The 27,736-nt window shown below is 41.6% G+C and overlaps 2 protein-coding genes across 16 annotated transcripts in view; one reads left to right on the forward strand and one right to left on the reverse strand.

Annotated features, from left to right (window-relative positions):
* SH3RF2 (SH3 domain containing ring finger 2) overlaps nt 1-27,736 on the forward strand; it is a 477,535-nt gene that overhangs the window by 252,911 nt on the left and 196,888 nt on the right. Inside the window, exon 1 of one of the 13 annotated variants that reach the window (XM_068277527.1) lies at nt 16,265-16,340. The exons of the other annotated variants lie outside the window; for them this stretch is intronic. The gene's annotated coding sequence lies outside the window, so the exon portion shown is untranslated. Of the gene's footprint in view, nt 1-16,264; nt 16,341-27,736 lie in introns of those variants that run through there. 13 annotated transcript variants of the gene reach the window in all.
* GRXCR2 (glutaredoxin and cysteine rich domain containing 2) overlaps nt 1-27,736 on the reverse strand; it is a 167,187-nt gene that overhangs the window by 127,851 nt on the left and 11,600 nt on the right. The window contains exons 2-3 of one of the 3 annotated variants that reach the window (XM_068277533.1): nt 23,988-24,098; nt 12,901-13,079 (exon numbers count right to left, since the gene is read on the reverse strand). The gene's annotated coding sequence lies outside the window, so the exon portion shown is untranslated. Of the gene's footprint in view, nt 1-12,900; nt 13,080-16,606; nt 16,692-23,987; nt 24,099-27,736 lie in introns of those variants that run through there. The other 2 variants (XM_068277534.1, XM_068277532.1) reach the window with 2 other exon arrangements.

Consider the following 27,736-nt stretch of genomic DNA (forward strand, 5'->3'; position numbering starts at 1 on the left):
AGGAGGTTGTCGTTCAGGATTTCACGATACATGGCTCCGTCCATTTTCCCGTTAATGCGATTAAGTTGTCCTGTGCCCTTAGCAGAAAAACACCCCCAAAGCAAAATGTTTCCACCCCCATGCTTGACGGTGGGTACGGTGTTTTGGGGGTCATAGGCAGCATTTTTCTTCCTCCAAACACAGCGAGTTGAGTTAATGCCAAAGAGCTCTATTTTGGTCTCATCAGACCACAGCACCTTCTCCCAGTCACTCACAGAATCATTCAGGTGTTCATTGTCAAACTTCAGACGGGCCTGCACATGTGCCTTCTTGAGCAGGGGGACCTTGCGAGCCCTGCAGGATTTTAATCCATTGCGGTGTAATGTGTTTCCAATGGTTTTCCTGGTGACTGCGGTCCCTGCTAATTTGAGGTCATTCACTAACTCCTCCCGTGTAGTTCTAGGATGCTTTTTCACCTTTCTCAGAACCATTGACACCCCACGAGGTGAGATCTTGCGTGGAGCCCCAGAGCGAGGTCGATTGATGGTCATTTTGTGCGCCTTCCATTTTCGAACAATCGCACCAACAGTTGTCACCTTCTCTCCCAGCTTCTTGCTAATGGTTTTGTAGCCCATTCCAGCCTTGTGCAGGTCTACAATTTTGTCTCTGACATCCTTGGACAGCTCTTCGGTCTTTCTCATGTTGGAGAGTTTGGAGTCTGCTTGATTGATTGATTCTGTGGACAGGTGTCTTTTATACAGGTGACTAGTTAAGACAGGTGTCCTTAATGAGGGTGACTAATTGAGTAGAAGTGTCTAACCACTCTGTGGGAGCCAGAACTCTTAATGGTTGGTAGGGGTTCAAAAACTTATTTCACTCAATGAAATGCAAATCAGTTGCTATCTTTTATTTAAGGTTATTTTTTCGATTTTCCTTTTGATGTGCTATCTGCCACTGTTAAAATAAACCTACCATTGAAATGATACTGTTCTGAGACTTCATTTCTTTGTCATTGGACAAACTTACAAAATCAGTGAGGGGTCAAATAATTATTTCCTCCACTGTAAGTGTCTCTGGGTCCCATGTTTGTGTGTGTCCCTGCGCTTGCGCTACTGCGCATGTGCCACAAGGACAGCCATTGTGTGGACAGGGCAGGACAGACAGGGGACCGGGCGGGCGTATGCGCGCATGCGCTTACACGTGGTGGCAGTGACAGACCTAGAGCCCGTTATTAAACGGGCTAAGGTCACTAGCCATGTATAATACAGTAACTTTTATTAAGAGCTCATCTATATGGATCCTTTTAAAAATGCCCATTGCCCAAAGCTATAGATAAAAGCTGAAAGAAAATCTTAACTAAACTTACAGTATTTCAGAGATGATTAGCTAATTTTTTTTTCCAATTTGATGCAAACTGTAATGCAATTCATATGGAACTTGGAATTAGGCTAATCTGAATTGGAAGTGGCTGCATTTTCAAGTTGCATATAAATTGCAACATAATTTGCATCATGTTGGAAACATTTCCAATTCATTGAATACCTCCCAACCGTGATAACATCATTATAAAAGTGTGCAGTGGCATCTCACCTGCCAGAGCTGCAGTCTCTGTTTCTCGGGGCTGCACATAGCATATTGGATATTATGGATTACGGTACCTTGTCTAACAACAGCTTGAAGCTCTAAAGGGTTTTTTTCCACCACTTCCACTCCCTTGCAAGAGGTTTCTTTACAAATGAAGGACACAGCAGGGTCAAACAATCATGGTGTGTTGTACACTTCACAAAGACTCAGCCTTATAAGATCTTCAGCGGTGTAAAGAAAAGGTATTTATGGGATCATATTTGTGAGGAGGGCTCACCCGTAGCTTGTTTGCAGTATATATCTTTAACTAAAAAAGGTCAAAGTAAAAATAAACATACAATACTCACTTTATAGCATGAAGCAAAAAGAATAAGCTAAAATGCTTAGAATTAATATATAGAGGAGGTAGTGCTAGACTTACCTCCTCCAAGCAGACACAGGGAACCGTTGGTTTTGACAGTCAAGCAAAATTGTTATTTACATACTCCAAAGTTTTGTGCAACACGTTTCACAGGCATGACCCTGCTTTATCAGGCAATAAGGTAGGAGCATATAACTGTGATGTCAGAGACAACGGTTTATGTAAGATTTGCATGTTGGTACGGCAGTATGTTAAACATACATAGATAGGAAAATAACCCAAAAGTTCAAAAATAACAAATATGACCTTAGACATATTCATAGAGATAACCCAATTTACAGTATAAAATAATGCATGTGAGAGTGTCCATGCATATGCGTAAGTAACTTTGTAAGCACTTGCATACAGTTGCTCAATTACTGTGGCCCCTACTTTTATCACCATTCCCCCCCTTCCCCCTTTTTTCTTACTTGTCCCCCTTTCTCTAGCTTGCACTATTATAGACACTTACGTATATACAGTGGCTTGCAAAAGTATTTGGCCCCGTTGAAGCTTTCCACTTTTTGTCACATTACTGCCACAAACATGCATCAATTTTATTGGAATTCCACGTGAAAGACCAATACAAAGTGGTGTACACATGAGAAGTGGAACGAAAATCATTCATGATTCTAAACATTTTTTTACAAATAAATAACTGCAAAGTGGGATGTGCATAATTATTCAGCCTCTTTGATCTGAGTGCAGTCAGTTGCCCATGGACATACCTGATGAGTGCTAATGACTAGAGCACCTGTGTGTAATCTAATGTCAGTACAAATACAGCTGCTCTGTGACAGCCTCAGAGGTTGTCTAAGAGAATATTGGGAGCAACAACACCATGAAGTCCAAAGAACACACCAGACAGGTCAGGGATAAAGTTATTGAGAAATTTAAAGCAGGCTTAGGCTACAAAAAGATTTCCAAAGCCTTGAACATCCCACGGAGCGCTATTCAACCGATCATTCAGAAATGGAAGGAGTATGGCACAACTGTAAACCTACCAAGACAAGGCCGTCCACCTAAACTCACAGCCCTAACAAGGAGAGCGCTGATCAGAAATGCAGTCAAGAGGCCCATGGTGACTCTGGACGAGCTGCAGAGATCTACAGCTCAGGTGGGGGAATCTGTCCATAGGACAACTTTTAGTCGTGCACTGTACAAAGTTGGCCTTTATGGAAGAGTGGCAAGAAGAAAGCCATTGTTAACAGAAAGCATAAGAAGTCCTGTTTGCAGTTTGCCACAAGCCATGTGGGGGACACAGCAACCATGTGGAAGAAGGTGCTCTGGTCAGATGAGACCAAAATGGAACTTTTTGACCAAAATGCTATGTGTGGTGGATAACACTGCGCATCACTCTTAACACGCCATCCCCACTGTCAAATATTGTGGTGGCAGCATCATGTTCTGGGGTTGCTTCTCTTCAGCAGGGACAGGGAAGCTGGTCAGAGTTGATGGGAAGATGCATGGAGCCAAATACAGGGCAATCTTGAAAGAAAACCTCTTGGAGTCTGCAAAAGACTTGAAACTGGGGCGGAGGTTCACCTTCCAGCAGGACAACGACCCTAAACATAAAGCCAGGGCAACAATAGAATAGTTTAAAAGAAAACATATCCATGGGTTAGAATAGCCCAGTTAAAGTCCAGATCTAAATCCAATCTGAAAACTGCTGTTCACAAACGCTGTCCATCTAATCTGACTGAGCTGGACCTGTTTTGCAAAGAAGAATGGGCAAGTATTTCAGTCTCTAGATGTGCAAAGCTGGTAGAGACATACCCTAAAAGACTGGCAGCTGTAATTGCAGCAAAAGGTGGTTCTACAAAGTATTGACTCAGGGGGCTGAATAATTGCGCACACCCCACTTTGCAGTTATTTTTTTTTTAAATGTTTGGAATCATGTATGTTTTTCGCTCCACTTGTCACGTGTACACCACTTTGTATTCGTCTTTCACGTGGAACTCCAATAAAATTGATTCATGTTTGTGGCAGTAATGTGACAAAATGTGGAAAACTTCAAGAGGGTCGAATACTTTTGCAAGCCACTGTATAGCTGCTCTCCCCTACTTCTACTACCACTAAGGCTATATTGTTGGGTCATGTTTTTGTGTTTGTGTGGGTGTGTACACGTGGACACATATACTGTGTGTGTGTGTGTGTGTGTGTGTGTGTGTGTGTGTGTGTGTGTGTGTGTGTGTGTGTGTCTGTGTGTACACATTTGCACATATAAATGGATACTCTCACATGCATTATTTTAATACTGTTTATTGGGTCATCTCTATGAATTTATTTATGACATATTTATTATTATCTGAGATTGCGGGGATTGCTACGCAGCTGCAAAATCTTGTCAGAACTGGAAGGATTTTTTTCTAGAAGAAAATGCTGAGATTCTGAGAGGAATTTACGGCGACAAGGTAAGTGTGTGATATTCATTTGAAAGTATGTTGTGTGTTTATTTTAAATCATTTTACTCAGTTCAGGTTCCCTTTAAAGTACCCATGTCCCGTTTCCTTCCTCCCCTTAAACTTTTAATAGTGTTTTACTATTGGTGCTGTGACTAAGTCACATCCTCTCCTCTGGTACACCCTGTGGCACCCGTTATGCTCAGTTGTAGTCTTTGACTGAGGCAGAATGTTGAATATGAGCGGGGAGAAAGTGTTATTCCTCCCCTGTGCGCATCCATAATTCTGCCCCCTCCACCTGCTGCTTTAGTCCCACTTTATGTTTCAATGCACACAGCACGGAGGGGAGCTGCAATTGTGTGCGGGCATCTGATTATTGAGGTTGGATATCCTTCCGACCTCAATTAACACAAGCCCGGACACAGCGCGGCTACCCTGTGCGCTGTTTGCAGTGAAACATATAGGGACCTAAGGCCACGAGTGGAGGGGGCGAAGTTAAGGACGAACAGAGGGGAGGAAACACTGTCACTTCCTCCCCGCTCATAATTATTGCCAGAACGGTGCCACAGAGGGCGCTGGAGGGGGGAGGATGGTGCTGTGTGCTGTGACAAAGTCACAGCACCAGTAATACAACAATTTTAAAAATAAAAGGACCAGGTCAGGTGTACTTTAAAGAGAAACTCCGACCAAGAATCTAACTTTATCCCAATCAGTAGCTGATACCCCCTTTTACATGAGAAATCTATTGCTTTTCACAAACAGACCATCAGTGGGTGCTGTATGACTGATACTGTGGTGAAACCCCTCCCACAAAAAGCTCTGAGGACCGAGGTACTCTTGGCAGTTTCCTGTCTGTGAACCTTGTTACATTGTGGGAAATAGCTGTTTACAGCTATCTCCAACTGCCAAAACCGCTAGCAGCAGCTACATCACCTGCCCACAGTAAAAATTTCACCATGTAATAAATGTCAGAATGTAAATCTGGGAAAGGAAATAATTTACAATGAGCAAACAATGACTATATCATTTATACATAATTATTGTAAAAATGAAGCACTTTTTTATTACATTATTTTTACTGGAGTTCCTCTTTAAGTGCACTTTAATTTCTGTTTCTGCTCCTCCTATATTTGATGTGAGCAGGCACCTTAGCTGTTGGAGACTCGTTGGAGACGCTGCTGCTGTATTTAAATGTAAACAGCCATTTTGTTCAGTTGAGTACCACACCTGTCAGTATTTTCTGAAATGTTTTGAGAATATGATAGTTTGCTTATTATTTGCATATTGTTATGCAGATGAATATGACAAATACCAGTAAATAACTGTCACTTGCATTGCATGCTTCTTTTGTCTTGTACACATCACAAATAATAAACATCACCGATGACGAAGGTTACATATTCAGCTGCGTGAAGCGGAAAATGTACAAGTATTTTCATTCATTATTCACAGGTAGACCTCCAGTCAATGCAGCTTTGTTGGCGTAGTTTGTTTACGCAACCTTTAGAAGGTTAGGAAAATGTTGTAAAACTTTATAATTATTTTATAATAGTTCTATTTATCCTGAAGGTCCAAAAGTAAATCCACTCGAGTTTAAACCTTCTTGAAGGCATGAGGCATGAGCAATATTACATGTAGTCCTGCTATGTTGCAAAAGACCTTACAATATATATATATATATATATTTTTGGGGGGGGAGTGGGGAAAGACTTGAACATCTTTCATATTTTACTGCTCTCTGTGTCCCATCTGAGGAGATTTTCCCTTAATTCCTGTTCCTGTCAGTTCCTGTGAAGGGGACAGGAAGAGAAAACATTTTCTTAAAGGGAAGCTGAGGAAGTTTAACTGAGAGAGAATATGGAGGCTGGCCTATTTAGTTTCAAACAATACACTTTGCGTGGCTGTCCTGCTTATTATCTGCCTCTAATACCCAGAATAACATGCAGATTTCTGACAAAAATCTTATAAGATCAGCTGCATGCTTGTTTCAGGTGTGTAAGTCCAACAGGACTGAAGCTAGTAAGATCAACAGGACACTGGGCAATTTTTTTTGTTGGAGGTAGGGGTAAATGGACAGAAAAAAGCACCATGCTGTATGCAGGCAGATATAATAAAAAGTGCATCCCAGAAAATCTCATAAAAACACATTGGAAATCATACGCAAAAAAATGCATAAAACACAGAAAAAAAGCACGTGTAAAATAGTTCATGGATTTTTGCATACAAAAATCAAGTATGGATTCAGGCTAGCACACCGGCTTCAAAGTGCAAACAATTCAGTTTAATGCTTCATCAGCACATATGCAATGACAATTGTTTTGGGGCCACGGCTGGTCCCCTTTACATTCTGGAGAAGTGGACCAGCCGTGGCCCCAAAACAATTGTCATTGCATATGTGCTGATGAACCAATAAACGGAATTGTTTGCACTTTGAAGCCGGTGTACTAGCCTGAATCCATACTTGACTGTTGATGTACCGGGTGCTTTGGCTTAGCACCCACAGGCTATGCACCCATCCTTTGGGTAAGGTGTGCCATCTCCACGATTTCCTTGTTCTCGTTTGCATACAAAACGTTTGTTAGTTTAAAGAAATAAATGATTAAATTAGGAGATATGTACATGTAGAGATGGGCCGAACCTCCGATTTTAGGTTCGCGAACCCCGTTCGCAAACCTTCGCGGAAGGTTCGGTTTGTGGAAAAGTTCGCGAACCGCAATAGACTTCAATGGGGATGCGAACTTTGAAAAATAGAGAAAATTACGCTGGCCACAAAAGTGATGGAAAAGATGTTTCAAGGGGTCTAACACCTGGAGGGGGGCATGGCGGAGTGAGATACATGCCCAAAGTCCCGGGGAAAAATCTGGATGTGACACAAAGCAGCGTTTTAAGGGCAGAAATCACATTGAATGCTAAATTGCAGGCCTAAAGTGCTTTAAAACATCTTGCATGTGTATACATCAATCTGATTCAGGGAGTGTAATTAGAGTTCTGCTTCACACTGACACACCAAACTCACTGTGTAACGCACCGCAAACAGCTGTTTGCGTAGTGACGGCCGTGCTGGACTGGTGCGCACCATGGCGAGAGTGTAGGCCATGGCAATTTTCAAGCCCATATGGTCGCCGGGCTGTGGTAGCTCAATGATAGAACAACAGTGACTGTCCAGCTGATCAAATTTGGTCTGACCACAATGAAGCAACGCCTTTATTATCTTTTGTGTCCCACCCCCACCCGATACACTCAAATAGCCGGCGGTCATTGCTTCATTGTGATACGCAAGCCCCTTCACCGCGGCAAGGTAATAATCACGAAGGGGGATGGGCAAATGTACATGCTTTTGTTTTTTTGTTGCAGCCGCCCGCAGTGCAGCCAGAAAAATTAGGCGGGCATGTACACGCACCTGCCGGTCCAGGCGTTGGTGGAGGGTGGATCCAGAAGGACTATGGCGAGGAATTGGACTAAAGAATGTCCGCATGTCTGACATCACCCTGAGATCGCTGGAGCGTCCTGTCCTTGCCTGCGTGGACTTGGGAGGAGGAGGGTTACTGCCAGTGGTACCTTGATTGCGTTGTGCAGCCACATCACCCTTAAACGCATTGTAAAGCATCATCGACAGCTTGTTCTGCAAGTGCTGTATCCTTTCCGTCTTCTGTTGAGTTGGTAACAGGTCCGCCACTTTGTGCCTGTACCGAGGGTCTAGTAGCGTGGCCACCCAGTACAGGTCATTCGCCTTGAGTTTTTTGATACGGGGGTCCCTCAACAGGCTATACAACATGAAAGAGGCCATCTGCACAAAGCTGGATGCAGATGTAATCTCCATCTCCTCTTGCTCTTCCTCAGTGACGGGACGCAACTCCTCTTCCGCCCCCCAGCCACGAACAATACCACGGGAACGTGGAGCAGCAGAAGCCCCCTGTGATGGCTGCCGCGGTTGTTCTTCTTCTGCCGCCTCTTCCTCCTCCACAGAAACACCTTCCTCATCATCATCATCATCAGAGTCTGACTCCTCTCCTTCCCCACACGACTCCTCTTCTTCCTCCTCCTCCTCCCCCCTCTGTGCTGCCGCAGGTGTTGTAGAAACATCGGGTTCGGATGTAAATCGCTCCCAGGACTCCTGCTGCCCGAACTGTTTTTGTTCACGCTCCTCCACAGCTGTATCCACCACTCTACGCACGGCACGCTCCAGGAAGTAGGCATAGGGGATCAAGTCACAGTTGGTGCCCTCAGCGCGACTCACCAGCTTGGTCACCTCCTCAAAGGGCTCCATGACCCTGCATGCATTTCGCATCAGTGTCCAGTTGTTGGGCCACAACATCCCCATCCTCCCAGATTGTGTCCCTGTACTGTAATGATACAGGTACTGGGTGACGGCTTTCTCCTGGTCTAGCAGGCGAGAGAACATCAGCAGGGTGGAATTCCAGCGAGTCGGGCTATCGCAAATCAGGCGTCTCACCGGCAACAAGTTTTTTTCACGCTGAATGTCCGCAAATACTTCCTTTACGGACAGCTGGGTACTGCTGTGGGCAGAGGAGAAGGAACCGCTGAAGGGAAGAGGCGGTGTGGAGGAGGGTGGCTGTGAAGGTGCAAGGGAGAAAGCGGATGAAGACTTTTCACCTGAAGGAGGAAGAGGAGAAGGAGGGTGGCTTGTCTTTTGGGTGCTGCTTTTCCTCAGGTGTTCTTGCCATAGCTGTTTGTGCCTTCTCTCCAGGTGCCTTCGTAAGGCACTTGTCCCTACGTGAGAGTTGGCCTTTCCACGGCTCAATTTTTGCTGGCAGAGAGAACATATGGCTTTGCTTTGATCTGAGACACACATGTTAAAAAATTTCCAAACCGCTGAGCCCCCCTGGGGTAATGGCGCTACGGTGGCATCAGCAGCTGACGTTGAAGGGCATGTTGGCTGGTTGTTCCTAGCTGGCGATACATGGCGCCGGACACTGTCCCCAGCTGTTTCTGAGGACGAGCTCCCTCTGCTTCTATCATGGAGTCGTCTCCTCCTACTCCTCTCTGACTCCCCCTCTGAACTGTCATCGGTCATCTCCTCTTCTGGGAACATACGTGGAATCCGTATAATTGTCATCATAATCCTCCTGCCCAGCTTCGCTTTCCTCAGACACCTCCTCAACTGCACTAACTTCAGGTGGTTCATCATCCCCCTCCTCACACGTTACGTCCATACTATCGCCACCTAACTCAGACGTATGAGGTGGTGTACCTGCGCCTTCTTCTTGTTGTTGCAGTAGTGGCTGGGAATCAGTGATTTCACCACCACCACCAAATAACTCCTGCGAAGTGTCAAATGCAGCGGATGTGGTGCTTGTGGTACCGCTGGTGGCTGCGGGAGATGAGGTGTTCTGTGTTAAATAGTCAAGCACATCCTGATCTTGGGAAGTGATGGCACGTGCCTTCTTCTGAGCACTGTATTTTGGACCAGGTCAGCACGAAATCACAGCAACACCAACTCGCACAGACCTGCCGGTGCCTGGTGGCCTTCCTCTGGGTCTGCCTCTACCTCTTCCTCTACCTGGTTTGTCCATTTTGTCCATCTCGGGGGGATGCTAGGTATATGCAGTGAGGTGGGTTCACTCAACACAACAGGTAGTTAGATGCAGTGAGGTGGGTTCACTGAACAGTAAAGGTACTTAGATGCAGTGAGGTGGGTTCACTCAACACAACGGGTAGTTAGATGCAGTGAGGTGGGTTCACTGAACAGTAAAGGTACTTAGATGCAGTGAGGTGGGTTCACTCAACACAACAGGTAGTTAGATGCAGTGAGGTGGGTTCACTGAACAGTAAAGGCACTTAGATGCAGTGAGGTGGGTTCACTCAACACAACAGGTAGTTAGATGCAGTGAGGTGGGTTCACTGAACAGTAAAGATACTTAGATGCAGTGAGGTGGGTTTCCTCAACACAACAGATAGTTAAATGCAGTGAGGTGGGTTCACTGAACAGTAAAGGTACTTAGATGCAGTGAGGTGGGTTCACTCAACACAACAGGTGGTTAGATGCAGTGAGGTGGGTTCACTGAACAGTAAAGGTACTTAGATGCAGTGAGGTGGGTTCACTCAACACAACAGGTAGTTAGATGCAGTGAGGTGGGATCACTAAACAGTAAAGGTACTTAGATGCAGAGAGGTGGGTTCACTCAACACAACAGGTAGTTAGATGCAGTGAGGTGGGTTCACTCAACACAAAGCTAGGTATATGCAGTGATGAGGTGGGTTAAGTAAACACAACAGGTACTGGGTATATGCAGTACTGGGTAGTACAATGTGCAGCTCCCTGTCACACACACAGGTAGTCACTGAATGTGCTGGGCTGCTGGCAGTGGCACACACACTATGAATTAGCAAGGCTGTGCATGCAACAAAAGTGTCAGTTTGACACACAGAAAAAAAAAAAGTACAGGATGAGCTCTGAAAAGAGCTGTTGAGGGGTGCTATAAAAGCAATAATAATCAGCCAGGAGCAAGCTAAGCAGCCAAGAACCTAACTAATCTTTCCCTAGAAGAACAAGTCTGCAGCAGCTGTCCCTAGTCTGTCTCTAGCAGGCTAGCAGGCACACGAGTGAGGCTAATGGCCGCCGGAGCCTGCCTTATATAAGGGGGGTGGGGCTCCAGGGCTTAGTGTAGCCTGAATGGCTACAATGTGCCTGCTGACTGTGATGCAGAGGGTCAAAGTTGACCCTCATAGTGCATTATGGGGCAAATCTAACTTCCGCAAAAGTTCGCCTGGTCCAGGCGAACGCGAACCACCAAAGTTCGCCTGGAACCGTTCGCCGGCGAACCGTTCGGCCCATCTCTATGCACATGTAACATGTCACTACTTCACTAAGTGTGCCACGAAAAACACCTACAAGTACAAATAGTATCAAATTCCAACCACATTCCAGCTCTGGCAACATCATCTTTATTCGCTGTGAGCATAGCCAATAAACCCAAGGATCATGTGAACATACCTCAAAATATTTCTACAGATGTTGTGGCTGGAAGTGGGCTTTAAAAAAAGAACCCGAGGTGACCCTAAAGCAAAAAATGAGATACTTTCCTAAGAAGAGGAAAACCTCTGGATCCAGCAGAGGCTTCCCACATTCTCCTTCAGGCCTCGTTCAAATTGTGTTCCGTTCGCGTGTCCGTCCGGGTTGGCCTTTTTTTGAGGCAATTTTTTTTCCTTTCCCGGTGCTTGGGTGGGTGATGCGTTTTTGTTAAAAGCGCTTTTCTAAGCGATTTTCCCGAGCGTTTTTTTAATTCAGTCCCTGATACAAGTCAGGAAGTGAACTCTTTGACCCAGAAAAGAATAAATGTATTTATTCTATTGTATTTATTCTTAATAACACAAACACAATCACTACATAAAGCAATTTTGTGAGCGTTTTGTGTTTCTCCTATACTTTCCATTGAGGCCGAATCGCCCAAAAACTGGCCCACGCCCTGCTTTGCCGACACAGCGACTGATATGACTGATTTGCACGACCCGCGCTGATACGAACCTTCTCATAGACATTTATTACGCAAGCGTTTGGTGGGCAATTTTAAAAATTGCCTGCGTGTAAAAAAAAAAGCCAAAATCGCCTACAGTGTAACGAGCCCTCAGACTACCGGCGCAGTAGCATGGAGCCATGCATGGAGGAATGGCTTTGGCTTGGTGCGCAGGTGCTGCTGCACTCACACAGGTACTCCAGTCTGGTTCCAGGGTGCTTCCAACTTCTGCTCCCCACTCTCACTTCAGCTCCACCTGCTTACCATTTCTAGGCCTGGCTTCAATGTCCAGCGCCTCTGACTTCAACTCCACTGTGCCTACTACTGAACCTTCGGCAGGGTTTGGCACTCAGTGCCTGTGAGGTCTAGCTCCCACTTACGGTAAGTTCCTGGGTGACTCCTACTGAGCCTTTAGGGGAGAGGGTTAATTTAACTACCGCCATAAGAGTTCGAATAACGGCAACAGTGCCCAAATTAACTTCCCTGGCGGTGCATGTTTGACTGGAATTATGAGTCAAAAGCGGTACATTTTTTTCAAGAATTTTAGGCCTCCAATTCTTAAGTCATAAATCGCCAACATATATTGGAATAAAAGCCTGGTAGACATTCTGCATATAAATAAAATAGTGATCAATTAAGGTTCGCAAATGCAATCAAAGTTATAGGCCAGGCAGTGCGATCATATATTAAAATTGTAGAAACAGTCAAGTTGTATGTAGCGCAACACAGTCCTGCTATTTGGGGGGACCAGTGTTCCCTAAACCATCCAGTTGGACCAAAGTTGATCAGTTACTTGTTCATCTGTGACGTTCTTTAATTAGGTTGTCACCTCCACCACACCAAAAATTGGAAAGGGACTCACCCTTTACTAAGACCCCCAATTAGGTCTCAGTTACGCCTTGGGGTTATTCCCAGGTCACCCCCGACCTCTGCGATCCCCACCGTTGTCTGTTCCACTGTGTAAAATTTGGCATCAGCTGCTTGATTACCTCCATATAAAAGACTTCTCATAGCATAATACTGTTTTAATGGTTAAAACTTTAAAATGTATTGCACTTACAATATCCTTCGATAAATGAGCTTTATAATGGGCTCTCCCCCGTATCGGTGGCCTCTGGAGTGCTCTCTCGATCAGTGTTGTTGAAATGAACGGCCGTTGCGCACACAGCCGTCCGTGTCACCACGCATCCACCCGCCCGGTTCTACACTCCACGCGGTTGCATAGGGTCCCGCCTAAGACTGGAACACATAATTGTTGAATTAATTAAATTTATGAATAAACTTACAAAAATGTGAAACTGTACAAATAAGGCAGGCAGAGAGTAGTCCAAATCCATGAAGAGGTTGGTGCAGGCGGCAGGCAGAGTGTAGTAAAAATCCAGGCAGACATTGGAGCAAGCGTCAGGCAGAGAGTAGGTAAAATCCAGACAGACGTAAGTGCAGGCAGCAGGCAGAAAGTAGTCAAAATCCTGAACGACAACCTCCTTCCCTCTGCCAGGAAACTGAAAATGGGTCGTGGATGGGTGTTCCAGCACGACAATGACCCAAAACATACAGCAAAGGCAACAAAGGAGTGGCTCAAGAAGAAGCAAATTAAGGTCGTGGAGTGGCCTAGTCAGTCTCCGGACCTTAATCCAATAGAAAACCTATGGAGGGAGCTCAAGCTCAGAGTTGCACAGAGACAGCCTCGAAACCTTAGGGATTTAGAGATGATCTGCAAAGAGGAGTGGCCCAACATTCCTCCTAAAATGTGTGCAAACTTGGTCATCAATTACAAGAAACGTTTGACCTCTGTGCTTGCAAACAAGGGTTTTTCCACTAAGTATTAAGTCTTTTATTGTTAGAGGGTTAAAAAACTTATTTCACTCAATGAAATGCAAATCAGTTGCTATCTTTTATTCAAGGTTATTTTTTCGATTTTCCTTTTGATGTGCTATCTGCCACTGTTAAAATAAACCTACCATTGAAATGATACTGTTCTGAGACTTTTCATTTCTTTGTCATTGGACAAACTTACAAAATCAGTGAGGGGGTCAAATAATTATTTCCTCCACTATATATATATATATATATATATATTTACAGTACTGCCCATAATTATTTATACCCCTGGCAAATTTTGATTTAAAGTTACTTTTATTCAACCAGAAAGTAATTTTTTTGACAGGAAATGACATAGGTGTCTCCCAAAGCATAATAAGATGATGTACAAGAGGCATTATTGTGGGGAAAAACATTTCTCAGCTTTTATTTACATTTGAGCAAAAAGGTGTCCAGTCCAAAATTATTAATTCCCTTCTCAATAATTAATAGAAAAGCCCTTATTGGCGATTACAGCAATCAAACGCTTCCTATAATTGCAGACCAGCTTTTTGCATGTCTCCACAGGTATTTTTGCACATTCATCTTAAGCAATGAGCTCCAAATCTTTCAGGTTGGAGGGTATTTTTCCCATCACCCTGATCTTTGGTTCCCTCCACAGATTTTCAATTGAATTAAAGTCAGGAGTCTGACTGGGCCACTCCAAAATGTTAATGTTGTTGTCTGCTAACCATTTCTTCACCACTTTTGCTGTGTGTTTTGGGTCATTGCCATGCGGAAATGGCCACTGGTGCCCAAGGCCAAATTTCTCTGCAGACTGCGTTGAGGATCCTCATGTATTGTTTTTTTTTTCATGGTACCCCTGTGATTAGGTTTACTGGTTCATTGGCTGAAAACACGCCCAAAGCATTAGGTTTCCACCACCATCTCAGGATTTTGACTACTCTCTGCCTGCCCTTGTGAGGGAGGGTAGCTGATGACAAGCACACCCATGATCTAAAACCTCCTACTAAGCTCAGAAGTAATGGCTGCCACCTGTATAACCCTAGTTATGAAAAGAGAAGGGTGAAAAGCATGCACTGAAATGCTCATAGGCTTGAACGAGTGTTTATTTATCTTTGTATGTGTCAGAGTGGTAAAACTAAATATTTTTAATTAAAAAATGTTTGGTTTGGGTCCACTTTAAGAAAAAAATTGAAAAAATTCATTACTTGTCAGTTTTCGCCCATTATAGCTTTAAAACGATACATGCTACCATAGTTAAACACACTTATTTTATTTGCCCATTTGTTCCAGTTATTGCACCATTTAAATTATGTCCCTTTCAAAATGCTAATATTTTATTTGGAATTAAAAGTGCATTTTTCCACTTTTGCGTCCATCACTATTTACAAGCTTATAATTAAAAAAATAATAGTAATATACCCTCTTGACATGCATATTAAAAAAATTTCAGCCCTTTAGGTAATTATTTGTGTTTTTTTATTGTTATATATATATATATATATATTTATACACAAGATGGCCTCAGTCATTTTTTTTTCTTCCTGTAAGCGAGTGATCACACTTACAGGAAGTGAATGGAGGACGTGTAACTTTTTTTTTCTTTAGACAGATTGCGGCTTCTCATAGAAATCAACGGTCTTTCTAATGGGGACTTAGATCACTGAATGGGAACTGCATTCCCATTCATTGGTCTCCGGGCTAATGGGCGGCACGGGAGCGCACAGGGGCGCACACGAAATGCTACAGGAGTGCGCAGCTGCAGCCTTTTGGACGTAGCAAATACGTCCAAAAGGCTTAAGTGGTTAAGGTAATAGTTGAAAATGCCATCGATTGATCACGCTTACAGGAAATGAAGGGAGAACGTGCAACTTTTTATTTTCTTTAGACAGATTGTGGCTTTTCATAGAGGTCGACGGTCTTTCTAACGGGGACTTAGATCACTGAATGGGAACTGTGTTCCCATTCATTGATCTCCGGCTAATGGGTGGCACGGGAGCACGCAGGGGTGCGCGCGATTGGCCGCAGGAGCGAGCAGCAGCAACCTTTTGGACATAGCAAATACGTCCAAAAGGCTTAAATGGTTAAAGAAACAGTTGAAAACGCCATCATTCAGGATCGATTGGGCCTACCAGTTTCTTTGTTTTCATACAATACGTTTCTTCACTAAAAATTGTAGCGTTAATGGGCACCTTGAGTCATAATGTATGCATGGAGTTCTGCTTTAAATGAGACCTTGCAGTACTTTGTATTTTATATTCTGGCATTGTTTCAGCTCTAAGATAAACAAAATTATGCAGTGACATCGTTATAAATTTATATCCTTGTAAACTAGTGTAATCATACACTCTGCAGCTGAAAAGCTCTCATTTCTTTGACGAAAGTACACTGCTGGGACTTGTTTTATTGCGGATATCGTAAAGGGAATTGAAGAATTTAGCCTAATTTCTCATGAACCTTCAGCAACCATACCCAGACAGATAGGAATCAGTGCAGCACTCACAACTTCCTGCTTGGGAATGAAGCCAGTGCTCTGAACTGCTTGTAAAGGGTTAAACTGGGCTGAGCATGTAAGCCGACAGGTTCAAACAAACTATGTGGAAGTTTTTAATGCAGCCACAGCTTCAGGGACGAAGCTTGTTTATCCCCTGAGAACTCACGCTTTGCAAGAAAAAGGTTAGTAGCGAAAACAAATTATGTTTGTTGCTCACTTACATTAGCAAACTCTTCTTTGGGACAGATGTGACCTTTCAGCCTCAGGATGTAAAGTATATAGAGTGTTAGGATATGCTGATAAAAAGACTGGGGTGACATTAAACTTTTTCAAAGCTAGTTAGTTGATTTCTGTGACTGAGCATCAATTAAGCGCTTTAAGGTTCTCATTTATTAAAGGTGCCAATACTACACATTGATGGTATCCAGTACTGGGGAACACTGCTTACTAAAGCTATAGGTGAAAGTAATGGAATGATGGATGGATGGATGGATGGATGGATGGATGGATAGATAGATGATACTCCCATCAAGATGCAGTCTTAGGAAAGGTGATCACTTCAGTAAATTGGTCATTCTGTAAACAAATCAAATTGAAATTGCTTCAGATCAAAGGTATATAAAATTGATCATTAGATTGTCAATTTAGATTTTCTTGGCATTGATTTTATGTTTATTTGTGATCATTTTAAAGCTGTACAATCAAAAAAAATTCTGATGGTATGGCGATTTTAGGTTAATGAACAATGTAATTCAAAATGAAGTCTACATTCATTTTTGTTTTATTTCATCACTAAAGAACGAGTGCTTTGCTGAATCCCAATAGTCTAATCTGCGAGGCGAGCCAGTCAGTGCTGGTCATCTTGGTATTAGTGTTGTGACAGCGCGGTATAGGAGTATTTCTATGAGGGAGGCTCTGGTGGAGCAGACTGCTGAAACTATTGTGGTTAGATGACTGACAGTGAAAACACTCCACCAACTGTCACTGCACACCTGAGGCCTGATCCCGTTGAATCTATTGCTAGCATTATGATAGTCTGCCTTATGTGTTCTCACATGACGCAGCTGTAATATCAGTGTCTTGTGAGTTCAAGATGTCTAGTGAAAAGTTACCATGTTTTCTTTTAAAATCATTCTGGCATTCCTTTCTATTGATCCAATTTAGGTTTTTTATATAGAGAGATTGTTTATTATGAAAAGTGGGGGCAAATGAGAGAATGTTTTCAACTGCTCTGCCTAGGGAAAAATATACCTTACTTGTGTTAGGATGAAGACTTCTGTTTATCAAGTGTAAAGTCATTGGGAACCGCTGATTAAAATAAAAAACAGATACTTACCTAAGGTGAGGGAAGGCTCCGGGTCCTAATGAGCCTTTCCTCTCATCCCTCAGTGCCCGTTCCAGCGCAGGATCTCCCATAGCAGTATTTGACTAAATTAGTCAAATACTGCTCTCTCCAGCGCCAAAAGAGGTCTTCGGAAGTCTTTAGGAGGACTCAGCTCCTGAAGACTTCCGAAGTCCCATGCAGCGGGGGATTCAAACGGGGGATTCTGAGCTGCATCAAAGGCACCGTGAGAGGAGAGAGAAGGCTCATTAGGATTCATTACCTCTCCTTAACCTATTTTGGTTCCTGGACGTAGAAACTACGTCCAGGAACCATGCGCGCTACCGCGCCCGATCGCGCGTGTGCATGAGGTTCGTTAGCCAGGCAATCAGTGAATCGGGCTATTCCTCTCCCCCGCTGAAAAAGCGACAGCTTCTCTCGGAAGCTGCGCCTTTTCTGGCTGTTACCTCCCACATGCGTCGCTCTAAGCGTGTGTTACGCTTAGAGTGACGTCATGTAAACAAACTCATGGCCGCCATCTTGTGGCCAAAAAGTAATACTACAACCAAAAGTAAAAAAAAATTAAAATCAACACACATTTACATTTTAAACCTATTGTTTACATCCCACCCTCCCAAAACTACCCAAATAAAATGTTTAATATAAAAAAAACCATGTAAATATTTACCTAAGGGTCTAAACTTTTTAAATATTAATGTAAAGATGATATATTTCTATATTTTTTTTATTTTAAACTTGTAAATAGTGATAGATGCAAAACGGAAAAAATGCACCTTTATTTCCGAATAAAATATTGTCGCCATACATTGTGATAGGGACATAATTTTAACGGTGTAATAACCGGGACATATGGGCAATTACAATACGTGACTTTTAATTATGGAGGCATGTATTATTTTAAAACTATAATGGCTGAAAACTGAGAAATAATGATTTTTTCCGTTTTTTTCTTATTCTTCCTGTTAAAATGCATTTACAGTAAAGTGGCTCTTAGCAAAATGTACCCCCCAAAGAAAGCCTAATTGGTGGCGGAAAAAACAAGATATAGATCAGTTCATTGTCATAAGTAGTGATAAAGTTATAGGCTAATGAATGGGAGGTGAACATTTCTCAAGTGAAAACGACGGAACACGAATGGGTTAAGAAAGTATTTGTTTTTTATCTTAAGCAGCAGTTCCCAATGCCTTTAAAGAGGAACTGTAGCCAAGGAATGAACTTCATCCCAATCAGTAGCCGATATGCGCTTTCCCATGAGAAATCTTTTCTCCAGTGGATCATCAGGGTGGTCTGTGTGGCTGATATTGTGGTGAAACCCCTCCAACAGTGTGATGTCATGACCTTAGTTGTGACAGTTTGGTGTCTTTGAACCGTGTTGCATTATGGGAAATAACAGCTTTTTCCAACTGCCAAGCAAGCAGAATCTCCATCTGTGCATAGAACTCTCAGAAACAAACATTTTGCACAGATCACATGGCAGAACTAAAGATGTCACCTCCTATGATAAATTTCAGAAAGTAATTCAGGGAGAGGAAAGATTTTTACAAATGCACTGAGGGAATAATTTATAAATGAATATTGTAATAAAAAATAAGTAATTTTATTTATTCTTATTTTCACTACAGTTCCTCTTTAACCTTTATTTTTTTATATTTAAACATTTTTCTTACCAGTAAAAGACGGTGTTCCATCAAGCCTTATTAAATTCTTATACCCAGTGAGGTTGGTATTGTTCAGGAAGTTTAAGTCCACCATAGCTGCGTACCACTACCTGGTTCATACCAGTTTACATAAATCTTAACATTAGACTTTGTAAGGAGTGGGACCTCCCCCCTTGCAAAGCAGCCTTGTAGAATGTTAACAATAGGTTCTTTACTGTCTTCATGAAAACCACTAACAGACAATAATTCATTAACAGCTAATTAATTCACAAAGCTGTCAGCTAACTGATCGCTGATTTACATGTAAGGAAAATTTTCCCCTTTTTCCCTAGCTCTCAGGGTACATTACAACTAAGTATGCTGATATTCCAGTTCAGTGGGTACTGGAATAGGAAAAATGCCTTTTTGTCCTGTTATCAAACACTCTGGGATCAGAGTGGAGGTAAACATCATATGGGCGGCGGGCCCCTTTCTTCTAATATCTTGCATGGCAATGATAGAGTTCCCCCCTCTAGAGTAATATTTGTAACAATGCACTGTCAAAAGTGTGTTGTTTTTTCTTTTCTCCTATGAAACAAGATACTGTGATTTCTGTGCTAAAAAAAAAAAAAAAAAAAAAAAAAGGTCTTCGTTCACATTCTGTAACTGTTAGAGATATTTCCATTGTCAGAAAGTTTGCTTCCATTCAGTTTTCTCTGAAGCAGATAAAAATTGCGCAGGAGGAGCTCCGTCAGGCGGCAATGTTAAAAGCTTTGATAAATGGTAATTATGGCACCGATAAACTATTGGGCACAAGCTATTTTATTGGGTGCCATAATTATAATTGATAGCCGCTACTTGTGGCTTTTAACATTACTGGTGGTAACATTATGGTGGCAAAAATGTTGGGAGATGGGGTAGAGAGCGGTAGTCCTTAGGGGATAAGGTTAGGCACCACAGCAGGTTAACATTGGCTGGGGGGGTTAACGTTAGCTGGGGGGTTAAGGTTAGGCACTGGGGAAAAGTTAAGGTTAGTCACCACCAGGGATGTCTTGGAGTTGGGCATCAGTAGAGGGATGGTTCTGTGTTAGAGTAGGGCATGGCAGGGCCGAGGCGAGAGAGGCTCAAGCCTCAGGGCGCAGTGTAGGAGGGGGCGCACAACTCACTCAGCTATCATTCCCCTATTGTGTTTGAAGCAAAAAGAAATAAGAAAAGGGGATACATGGCAGTGACTGCAAGCCAAAAAACTAGAGATCAAGGTGGTTGGGGGTCATGGGGCACCTCTTAAGGTGGCCACACACCATACAATTTTTAAAATATCTGTTCAATTTAAGAATTGCAATCAATTTTTCTGACTGACTGTAACATTTCAAAAATATGACCAATGTACCACACACGTATGCTCAATTTTCCCCCAATTATGATAAAAATGATTGGAAACTCTGACAAAATTGCTAGGTTGTGTTTATTAATAAATTCACAATCTAACACACACCATACAATCTTTAGAAAGATTGAAGAAAAATATCTGGCATTCCCGATCGATAAAAATCGAAGAAAACGGGAAATTCGATCTGATTTTTCAGTCGAATGAAAAAAAAGCTTTCGATTTTTTCAGGAGATCCAATCGTTTTTATCGAATTACTGTAAAATCTGATCATTTTATTGTATCGTGTGTGGCCACCTTTAGTCTAATAGCAATCTGTGTGTGATGGCTGGGGGGGGATGGAGGGGCGCACTTTGGTGTCTCAGCCTTGGGTGCTGGAGGACCTTGTCCCGGCTCTGGAGTAGGGTTAGCTTAGATCATAGTAAAATGGGTTAGCTTAGATCGTAGTAAAATGTCAGCAAAGATTACAGATATTTTACTATAGTAATTAGAAGAATATCAATAATTTTACCGATATAGACTAAAATTACCAAGTAGCAAGGTAAATTACCGACTTGTGAGGTAAATACCTCATAAATGTCAATTCATAAAGACCTCCAGGCTGGAGCTGTCCTGAATATAACAAACAGCCATTTTATAAACTATTTAAATTATTCAGAAAAATAATATAAAGTTAATAATAAAAACATATTTCCCTAATTTCACAATATTATTACGTAGCAATTCAAAATCGTTAAAAAAAATCATAAGAGTTTTGAGCTGATACAAATTTAATATTGATTTTATGCACCTTGGACTTGCACTTAAAAAAAAAATTAAATACGGTACATTTTTTAAAAAAATGCTATCTCTTTATCATATGTTTCATCCATTTTCCATGCACTGCAATAATCCATCAAATACAGAATGAAATACCATGACGTATAAATCTTAGTGAATTGCCATGCAGATTTTGGTAAATTGCTGAACTATTACCGCATGTGTGAAAATCTTTGTGAATTCAAAGAAGTTTAAGGGCCCATTCACACTAGAGCGTTTTGCTAGCGATTTTGTCAAAATGCTCAAACGCTAGCGCTTTTCAAAGCGCTAGTGTAATTAAAGTCTACGGGCCCGTTCTCATTTGGGTGACTTGCTAATCTCCGCAAATCGCTAAACGCGTAGCCTGCACATTTTCAGGCGATTTCCCGGTAAATCGCGTTTTAGTGCTATAGAAGCGCAAAACGCGGTCGCTAAAAAATCGCCAGGTGTGAATGGTGATTTTTTTTTTTGCCAAAAAACGCCAGAGCAAAACGCTAGCAAAATCGCTAGCGTTTTGCGATCAGCAAGTGTGAATGGGCCCTGAAACACTAAAATATATTTAAAAAATAACCCTCTGTATGCTACACAGACTATGTGAAATGAAAAACTAGCTTAAAACTTGCTGCACAGACTTAAAAAGGGCCTTTTTTATGTCAGCCCTCATATTTTTTCTCATTCTTCTATTCACTCTTGACCTCACAATGAGAACAAACAGAACATGATGACATTGGCCATCACGTCCTCTGTGAGGTTTCTCTACTCTCTGATCTCAGAAGATGTGGAGGAGTCTCAAGTAGTTGATTACATTCATTATTTTTGTGCAAAGACTGACTGTACAATTGCTTTAAAATAAATGTGGGCAGGTTTTGTTATGAAGCACTAGTAATTTGATGAAGGCAGTTTCTTAATGCTGATTTAGCTCCAGTCATCTCAGTTCATGCCCTTTAATCATGCTGCAGAGGAATACTTCCTGTTGTGAAGTTGTGTAGTGAGTAGTGTCTTGTACAGCCTATTGCTAGACTGTTTGTGCCACAAGAACCAGTGTTGCTCGGATACCCCCAATCACGAATTCGAGTAAATCCAGCCACGGCAGTATCGAAATCCGGATATGCTGTGATCGTGATCCGGATTTGAAACGGAATTCCGAATGTGAATTCTGATTTTGATTTTAGCTGTGATTGCATGTAGAATCCGTGATCATGGCCGTGAACACGGATTTGACTTTAACGTTAATAGCAAAGCTCCCATACAAGCTACAATCACCAAAATTGCATGGATTATAAAGGTGAGAAGTGGCTACCACGTAAAAAAAGATTCAAAAACAACTTTTCGTTTTTGAGAAAATCGATTTTAATGTTTCAAATGAAAAAAGTATTTGTCTAAAAAAAAAATTCGCCTAAAAAAAAAACCACACCAAAACCCGCCGAATGGCAAATATATAGTACATGGTAGAAACACCACATTTGCCAGATATGTATGTAAGAAGAACGGTGGGAACAAGAGGAAAACATTTTTTTTTCAAAAAGACCTTATAGTTTTTGGGAAAATCGATTTTAAAGTTTCAAAGGAAAAAGTATGCATGTAAATGCGGTAAATAATTGTCATTTACCGCATTTAAATATATCCTTTTTTCCTTTGAAACGTTAAAATTGATCTTCTCAAAAACTATAAAATCTTTTTGAAAAAAAAAATCCTCTTGTTCTCCCTGTTGTTTCTTAACATATCTGTCAAATTTCTGGCATGTAAGGGGGCTTTGCTATTAACTATTAAAGTCAGCGGGTTTTTTAGGTAATATTCTGGGCCATGATCAGGAGCCGGATTTGAACCACGAGAGGTGATCACGAATTGGGAGTCCGACCTTGTGATCAGGAAAAACAGCTTGTAATCACGGGTTACCGAGCCGTGGAGAGCAACACTGACAAGAACCAGTATAGCTGGAATGTTGGGCATTCTCTTCTGCAGGGAAAGATCAAATCCTGCAGAATGTTGGGAAAGGTGGATAATTTGGATAGCATTAGTAAGTGAATAGTAAATGCACTGTCAGTCTGCAAATAACCTTCAAGGTAGACAACGTTTTTGGTATTTGAAACCTATCAGGCTGATAAGGCTGTTGGATAAAACGTATAGAAAAACATCCCTAGCCGAAGCCCAGTATTAAGATTAATGTGGGTGTTATCTGTCTTTCACAGCACTATTGACGCAGGAGGATGGAATGTTCACCTTTCATCACCTTCTGCTCCTTATTACAACTGTTTTAACACGTTATGCTTCTTTAATGTCTATTCCTTTTATACCCATATCCTTGATTTGTCTGAAGATGCAGAACTTTGCGAAAGAGAAAGATATGTTTTTGTTACCCTGTCTTGCTCTAATTTTGAGGGCATGTAGTTTCAATACACATTTATACTAGGTGTGATGCTTAACTACTTATTAAAAGTACAATAATTGTTCTTATAAAGGATATTTCTAAAGATGAGTTTGCTTTCTCTGATAAGGGCATGAAAAGTAGTTTTAGAGATGTACAGGGGGGTACAGAGAAGCATCACCCTGTTCAAAATAGTTTCATTACTTTGCAGCCTGTAATAAAGTCACACACAAAACTTCTGGATTTACTTATTCAGCGCTTCGCTACCAACTCTGTACGTCTAGATTTTGTGATATTTACCAGTCTTTACGGTACTGTTCAAGCTCAGTCAAATTAGATGGTGATGATGGACTGCCATCTTCCCGTAATCATTCCAACGATTTTCATTAGGGTTTAAAGCGTCCTGAGCAACTATTATAAAAAAAAAAATATTTAAAGCGAACCTCCCCATAATCATCCTGCATCTTCTGGCATGCACTAGCGACCCAGGAACACTAAATCTCCCAGCATGCACGATCGGCCGGTGACGCACTGGACTTGTAGGCACTTTGAACCGCGGCATTCACAGTTGCAAGATGGATGCACTGCTACGGAGTAGCCCTTGTAGGTAAGTTAATTTAAAACTGCCCCTTCACATAGCACACATACTTTACAAACCAAGCCATCTGAGCACCTCTTATAAAAAAAAAAGTATTTTAAACAAACCTCCCCTTTAGGGGAGGTTTGTTTAAAATACTTTTTATAAGAAGTGCTCAGATGGCATCAAGTCTGGACTCTGATCAAGTCACACAAGGACATTTCACCTTTTTTCTCCTTTTAGCACAAATGTGGTTAAAGTGGACCTGAACTCAGAACTTCCTATCTGCTCTAAATGATATGCAACAGCATAATAACCTTTAACCACTTCAGCCTTCAGTCGTTTTCACTTTATGCATCCGAGCAATGTTCACCTCCCATTCATTAGCCTATACCTTTATCACTACTTATCACAATGAACTGATCTATATCTTGTTTTTCCGCCACCAATTAGGCTTTCTTTGGGTGGTACATTTTGCGAAGAGCCACTTTACTGTAAATGCATTTTAACGGGAAGAATAAGAAAAAAAACGGAAAAAAATTATTATTTCTCAGTTTTCAGCTATTATAGTTTTAAAATAATACATGCCTCCATAATTAAAACTCACGTATTGTATTTGCCCATATGTCCCGGTTATTACACCGTTAAAATTATGTCCCTATCGCAATGTATGGCGACAATATTTTATTTAGAAATAAAGGTGCATTTTTTCCGTTTTGCATCTATCACTATTTACAAGTTTAAAATAGAAAAAATGGAAATATTTCATCTTTACATTGATATTTAAAATGTTTAGACCCTTAGGTAAATATTTACATTTTTTTTTATTTTATTTATTGTAATGTTTTTTTTTTTTATTAAACATTTTATTTGGGTATTTTTTGGGAGGGTGGGATGTAAACAGTAGTTTCTTAACCACTTAACATCTCAGTCGTTTTCAGCTTATGCATCCGAGCAATGTTCACCTCCCATTCATTAGCCTATAACTTTATCACTACTTATCACAATGAACTGATCTATATCTTGTTTTTTCCGCCACCAATTCGGCTTTCTTTGGGGGGTACATTTTGCTAAGAGCCACTGTACTGTAAATGCATTTTAACAGGAAGAATAAAAAAAAAAATGAAAAAATTCATTATTTGTCAGTTTTCGGCCATTATAGTTTTAAAATAATACATGCCTCCATAATTAAAACCCACGTATTGTTATTGCCCATTTGTCACGGTTATTTCACCATTTAAATTATGTCCCTATCACAATGTATCGCGACAATATTTTATTTGGAAATAAAAGAGCATTTTTTCCGTTTTGCATACATCACTATTTACAAGCTTATAAAAAAAAAATAGAGAGAAATATTTCATCTTTACATAGATATTTAAAAAGTTTAGACCCTTAGGTAAATATTTATGTTTTTTTTTTTTATAGTAATGTTTTTTTTGTTTTTTTTTATTAAACATTTTATGTGGGCATTTTTGGGAGGGTGGGATATAAAAGTGTTTTATTTGGGGAAATATTGGTGTATTGTAATGTTTTTGGGAATTTACTTGTAGTTTTACTTTTTGGCCACAAGATGGCAATCTCGATTTTTTTTACATGACGTCACTCTAAGCGTACAATGTACGCTTAGAGAGACACAGCTTCAGAAAGAGCGAAGCTTCCGAGAGAAGCTGTCGCTTTTTCAGCGGGGGAGAGGAATCAATGATCGGGCTCCATAGCCCGATAAATTGATTCCGTGGCTACCGACTCCGCGGCCGGGAGTGCGCGTGCACGCGCTCGATCGGCCGCGGGAGCGCGCGGGAGCGCGCCTGTCCTCCTTGACGTTTTTATACGTCAAGGAGGACAAAGTGGTTAATGTAAATGTGTGTTGAGTTTTATTTTTTTTTACTTTTTGTTTTAGTTTTACTTTTTGGTCACAAGATGGCGGCCATGAGTTTGTTTACATGTCGTCACTCTAAGCGTAACATACACTTAGAGAGACGCATGGGGCACGCAACAGCCAGAAAAGCGAAGCTTCCGAGAGAAGCTGTCGCTTTTTCTGCGGGGGAGAGGAATCAGTGATCGGGCACCATAGCCCGATTCACTGATTGCCCGGCCTACAAACCGCGGGCCGGCAGCACGCATGCACGCGCGCGATCGGCCGCGGGAGCACGCGGACGCGCACATGGCCTCCTGGGCGTAGCTAGTACGTCCAGGAGGTCAAAGTAGTTAAACAAAAACATTTCTTTGTTACGGCTGATACAAATCATGCAATAAAACCTACAGGTTCTACTTCCTGCTTTCATGGAAGAAGACATTAACATTCTGCGCTTTCAAATGAGCTTTTCTGCCGTGGCAGTCAAGTGACACAGGGGAGAGGTCAAATTACAACGTGTGCTTAGACACAAATGAGGGGGAATTAGATAGGCTAAACTCTCTAAATACATACAGGGTGCATTTCTCTATGTTTTCCTTCTGTCCTGTGCAAGAGTTCAGGTCCACTTTAAATCTACAGTGTGCTTTGAGTTATTTTTACGTTAAAAGGGAATTTTTATTGTTACGTTAAAAGGCATTTTTTCCACAACAATTTGGTTGTATTTTACCCTGTTCATTTTTCCTTTTACCCTTACAAGGACCCCAGTCCCTTTTGCAGAGAAACACCCCAGGATGTGAACACCATCATGCTTCACTGTAGGTATAGTGTTCTTTGGATGATGAGCTGTGTTGGCTTTCCACCATATGTATAATTTAGTGTTAAAGGACAACCGAGGTGACATGATGAGATAGATGTGTTTGTACAGTGCCAGGCACAAAAATGACTATGCTGGGTTCCTTTTTTTTCTTTCTCTGCCTGAAAGAGATAAACATCAGGTATGCAAGTGACCGTTTCTGTCTGGCCGGGACTGGGACAGACTATAGCATAAACTTCACTGATATGTAATTACAGCCATAAAACACTTTCCTCTCAGTAAATGGTTTCTGAGAGCAGGAAAGGGATAAAAAGGTCAATCGTTCATAGATATTAACTTTGGCATACTTCAAATGCATGTGTCATAGAGCAGAGAGCATGATACAGTACAAACTTAAAAACTAGGTTTAAGTATAAAATAAAACTGTGGGATATCTAAAAAAAAGTCAGTTTTAGGAGAAGGAGGATAGATGCAATCTCATCAGTTTATTTTCACCTCGGTTGTCCTTTAAAGGACCTCTGTCACGAAAATCTTAGAATGTAAAATATATGTAAACATATACAATTAAGAAGTTTGTTTCTTCCAGAGTAAAATGAGCCATAAATTACTTTTCTCCTACGTTGCTATCACTTACAGTAGGTAGTAGAAATCGGACAGAACCAGCAGGTTTTGGACTAGCCCATCTCCTCATTGGGGGGTTCACAGGGATTTCTTTATTTTCAAAATGCACTTAGTGAATGACAGTTGCTCCATCCAACTGCTAAAAAAAAGTGTGGGGGTAGCAGGGAGGCTATTCAGCAGCT

Source organism: Hyperolius riggenbachi, chromosome 3 (assembly GCF_040937935.1).
Source record: "Hyperolius riggenbachi isolate aHypRig1 chromosome 3, aHypRig1.pri, whole genome shotgun sequence".
Taxonomy (NCBI): Eukaryota; Metazoa; Chordata; class Amphibia; order Anura; family Hyperoliidae; genus Hyperolius; species Hyperolius riggenbachi.